Below are 5,134 nucleotides of genomic sequence, written 5' to 3'. Positions count from 1 at the left end.
GCCTTAGCTGCTTGAGCCACAGGCGCCGAGCCACATTTTTCTTTTTAATTGTCAGGAGAAACAATTAACCGATTTTTTTTGTTCCATCACAGCTTTCCCTACCACTCACATACAGATTTCCTCCTGCTGCCTCTTCTTCCTTCCCCTTTTGACACATGACCCATACCTTTCTTCTCTAGCCATGAGGAGTCCCTGGCATAACCCTGGGGGCCATGATGTTTGGGACCCCATGGTGTGGCCATTTGGAAAAGAAGACCAGGCTATGGAACTGGAGACCATTATCCAAAATATCTTAGCAATGGAAAGACAAACACCGAGCGTACTTTCTCCGTAATTGGGAGCTAATTGATGGGCACACGTGGGCACAAAGAGATCTAAAGGTTATTGGAAGCTAAGAAGCTGGCAGGGTAACATCCTGCCCATTGGGTACAGTGAACACTGTTTGGGTGGATGGGCAGACTAAAAGCCCTGACCTAAGCATTATAAAAGGCATATGTGTGACAAGAACATTTGTACCACCTTAATATATTGAAATAAAAAAAAAAGATGCTGATGACTAGGCTACATCAGTGTGAAGCAGGATGTAGAATCATAGGGCCGATCCAAAACCAGAGCAGGCCTGTAGAAGCGGTAGTTACAGAACCACAGAGCTCAGAGACTTCTTGTTCATCATTGTGTCTCTAGAGCAGAAGTTGGTAAACTGTGGCCCGTGGGTTTGGGCCTACCTGTTGTCTTCTGTTGTGTGGTGTTCAAGTTAGAGCCATTTATATTTTCAAATGTTTGAAAGAACTCAGAGGAAGAATATTTTATGACACAAATTTATATGAAATTCAAATTTCAGTGTTCATAAATAGCTGTACTGAAGCACAGCAATGCTTATTTTGTATGTATAATCTACAGTTGCTTCTGTACTACCAGTGGCAGAGCTGAGTAGTTGTGACAAAGTCCATGTGGCCTGTAAACCCTAAGATATTTGGCTCTTTATAGAAGGGATTCTTCTGCCCTACCCTCACCTGTCAGCCCAGAACAAATGGTGCTCATTAAGTGTGCATGTGAATGGAGTGACCATCAGAGCAGGAAGGAAGGACTGTTCAGAGCCAGGTTGGACTTCAGAGACGGAGCACTTGCTGCCCAGGGCCTTACAGCTAACAGTAGAGCTGGGACCTAGTCTGGTCCCTGCACACTCCTGCAACCTGTCTCTTCCAAGGCTCCTCTGGGGAAGCCACCCTGCATGTTTCAGATCAGTATTGGTGGCAGAAAATCTGCCTTTGGTGTCTGAAGTCTTTAGCCTCTTTAGCTTTGTTGAGCCATCCTACTTATTCCCACCCTGCCTTTGTTGGCTCCACCCCCTTCCCCAGTGCCCCATCCCATTTTCCAGCTACCCACACTTTCCCAGCTTTCCACCCAAGGCCTGAAATCAATTATCAGGTTCCAGACTAGCTGGATAAAGAGATTATTATTCTCCAGTGTAGAAGAATGTATCTGTTTGTAGTTTGGGCGCAGACTAGGATGGGAAAGTTGGCTCTGTTTTCTTTCCCTTTCCCCATCTGCAAAGAATTCCCCCTTCCCTTGCCACTTAAACCCCAAGTCATTGCTACTCCCCATAATACACATGTCCTGGCAGGGAAGAGGGTACTGGGGAAGGGATTTCACCATTGCTTAGATCCAGTGCCCTAAATTGTTGCCAGTGGTTTCTCCTCCCTCTGGAGTGGCTTCTGGGGGAGGGAGGTGCCCTTTCTTTGGCCTGAAACCCATAGCACACCTGTATGGCCATGCCTGCCATGAGCAGTGTACCAAGCAAGCTTGCCAAGAAACTAAAACTCAGATACTCCAAAGCCAAAGAAAGGCAGCTTAGTTCAGGAAAAGCCCCTTTGTCCCCACCTTGCATTTCTTACCTATTTCTATAACTCCTCCTGAACACACCTTCTTGAGACATTTTATTTTGTTTTGTTTTGTTTTATTGTAATTTTTTTGTTGCAGTTTGGCTAGGGCCAGACTTGAACCTGCCACTCTCTGCATATGGGCCAGCACCCTGCTCCCTGAGCCACAGGTGCCACCCACCAGAGATATTTTAAAATGGGGTACTTGTGAAGAACACAGCCCCGGTACCAGAGACTGTACAAACTACTCTGGAGAATGCCCATTCACCTGTGAACCGTGCAATTCTCAGTACACATTCATGATTCTGAGAATTGCACAGGGCATGGGTGAATGGACATTCTCCAGGGCAGTGTCTGGTCATAAATACCACACCCTGGTATTCTCTGGTCTCAGTCATACGTAGTAATCTCAGGTTTAGTAGGAAAGGACACTTGAATTCTAGCATGGACTTATGTTCTGGTTTCTCTTATACACTGCTCAGGATTTGTATTTTTCAACAGAGACGGTGTTAGAGAGGCATTGGGTCCAGCTTTCCCTTGGTCATTCCTACAAATGGGGAGAATTATTGAAAGGTTTCCCTTTTAGGAGTGGCAAAAGGAATCATATCTTATTCTTCACATCTAGTCACACCATGGAGTGTGAAGATCAGAATTAAAATAAAATCTATGCACATGCTACCTAATTTGCCTTTCTTAGACTAGAAAGGGATTAAGATCCCAACCATGTGGTAGCCTCTCCTGGGTCTCATAACTCTTCCTTTATCTGTGATCTTAAGAAACTTGCTCTATGACCTTAGGTGAATTGTATGACCTCTTTGTGTCTTCTGTAAAACAGAAACAGAGATCCTTAAAAATAATAGGTTGTGGCTCGGCGCCTATAGCTCAACCGGCTAAGGCGCCAGCCACGTACACCTAAGGTGGCGGGTTCGAATCCCCAGCCCGGACCCGCCAAACAACAATAATGGCTGCAACCAAAAAATAGCCGGGCGTTGTGGCGGGCGCCTGTGGTCCCAGCAACTTGGGAGGCTGAGGCAGGAGACTCGCTTGAGCCCAGGAGTTGGAGGTTGCTATGAGCTGTAATGCCATGGCACTCTACCCAGGGGGACAGCTTGAGGCTCTGTCTCAAAAAAAAAAAATAATAATAATAATAGGTTGTTGGGCGGTGCCTGTGTCTCAGTGGGTAGAGTGCTGGCCCCATATACTGAGGGTGGCGGGTTCAAACCCAGCCCCAGCCAAACTGCAACAAAAAAAACAGCTGGGCATTGTGGCAGGGGCCTGTAGTTCAGCTACTCGGGAGCCTGAGGCAAGAGAATCATCTAAGACCAGGAGTTAGAGGTTGCTGTGAGCTGTGTGACACCATGGCACTCTACCAAGGGCGATAAAGTGAGACTCTGTCTCTACACATATACACACAAAAATAATAATAATAGGTTGTTGTTGTGTAGACTGATGCAAATGATCAGAGAGCATGTGGCATATAAATGTGTTGTAAGCCCCAAATAATAACAAGAGTTGGTATGTGACCCTCTGTTGAGTCATGCTGCACAGTAGACTTTATGCAGATGACATTCTTTGCTGTCATTAAAACACAGAACTGAAGGTGCAAAGTCACTGTTTGGGTTGAGAATAAGAGATTTTGGAGCAGGTATCAAATTTGACCAGTGAGAAGAGATTGATTACATGAGGAATGGGGTTTGTCTTCCAGAAAGCTCGTGTTTACACAGTTTGATGATCTCAACCTAATTGACTTCCTGACTCATCAGAAGTTCTTGGTTTTAATTCTTTTCTTTTCCTGAGAAAACTCAGTATTTTTCAGACTTTTTTTCCTCTTAAAATGTTGCCATGGCACGTTAGGCCATGTTAAGCTAATCACATGACAACCTAGAGCAGTTTTACAATAGCAGGGAAGCAGCCATCTGCCTTTACATGACAGAGTGGGAACATCAGGCAGTTAGTTTTCATTGAAGATGAGAAATGTTGAGAACCAGGTTCGGGGGAGGGAGAGGAGGGTGATGTGGCTTTGGCCCTTAGCATTGTTATGGCAGAGAGATGTTGGCAGGTGGGCCCAGCTCATATCATCTCTAAAGGGGCCCAGAGCTTAGGGGAGAGGACAAATAGGAAACTGAGGTGTACAGAGCATCAGTTCTGTGTCAGGCTATGTGTTATGCCATATAAAACTCTCAGAGCACCTGTAGACTAGATGGTTATGTGACCATTTTATAGAGGAGAAACCAAAGCAAAGAGAGGTTAGATAATTTGCTCAGAGAGAGATGATGGTTATTGGTGAAGCTGGCTAGGACTCATGCCCTGTGTGTCTGACTCAGTTGCCCGTGGCCTTTGCTGGGAATCATACTACCCTGCCCAGGTGGCAGCCTTCTCTGGGACCCATTTCTTGTGTTTCAGGACTAAAGAGTTGAGATCAGCTGTCAGAGGATTATGCTGACAGAGGAAGAAAGATACTATGTCTTCTCTCCATGGATAAAAGGGATACAAGAGCCATCTCTGGGTTATCATGCTTCCCTCTGTGGTTATTTCTATTCTCATCTGCAGTGGCCTTTGGTTGTTTGGTTGCATTTTAGGCACAAGGTTTGCCAAGGTGGTTCTATTCTTGGAAAGGAACAGTGGGGACCATAACAAATTGTTTGCTAAATGAGGCTGTAATTCCCAAAACATCCGCAGAGCACCTTCCTGTCAGCTGCATACCCGACTGATGAAAGTGATGTAATCTCTTCATGGTATAATTACCTATGACTATAAAAAGACCTGAGGATTGTGGTGGGAGGCTGCATGGGTCATCATAGAGCTTGTTGAACCCTGGTGTCGAGACAAGACATTGAGAAATTTTCCTCTGCAGGCTAATTATTGTGCCATGTTTAGAGCATTATAGACACATGATACTTACCAACATTGGTTCCCAAACCCTGTCTTTCTTTCTTTTTTTTGCTTTTTGAGACAGACTCTTACTGTGTCACCCTGGGTAGTGTTGTGGCATCACAGCTCACAGCAACCCCAAACTCTTGGGCTCAAGCATTCTCTTGCCTCAGCCTCTACAGTAGCTGAGACTACAGGTGCCTGCCACAACACCTGGCTATTTTTTCTTTCTTTCTTTTTTTTTTTAGAGACGAAGTCTTGCTCTGGTTCAGGCTGGTCTCGAACCCATGAGCTCAGGCAATCCACCTTCCTCAGCTTCCCACGTGCTAGGATTACAGGGGTGAGTCACCATGCCTTGGCCTTTTTTTTTTTTTTTTTTTTTT

At 45.3% G+C, this 5,134-nt stretch overlaps 1 protein-coding gene across 6 annotated transcripts in view; it reads left to right on the top strand.

The window, feature by feature from the left end:
- Positions 1–5,134, top strand: part of SUSD6 (sushi domain containing 6) — a 104,875-nt gene that overhangs the window by 53,565 nt on the left and 46,176 nt on the right. The window lies entirely within an intron of this gene.

The sequence above is a fragment of the Otolemur garnettii genome, unplaced genomic scaffold, assembly GCF_000181295.1.
Source record: "Otolemur garnettii isolate 467f Iridium unplaced genomic scaffold, OtoGar3 scaffold00115, whole genome shotgun sequence".
Lineage (NCBI taxonomy): Eukaryota > Metazoa > Chordata > Mammalia > Primates > Galagidae > Otolemur > Otolemur garnettii.
The sequence above is the reverse complement of the archived record's forward strand: the minus strand, read 5'-3'. Positions and strand labels throughout refer to the sequence as shown.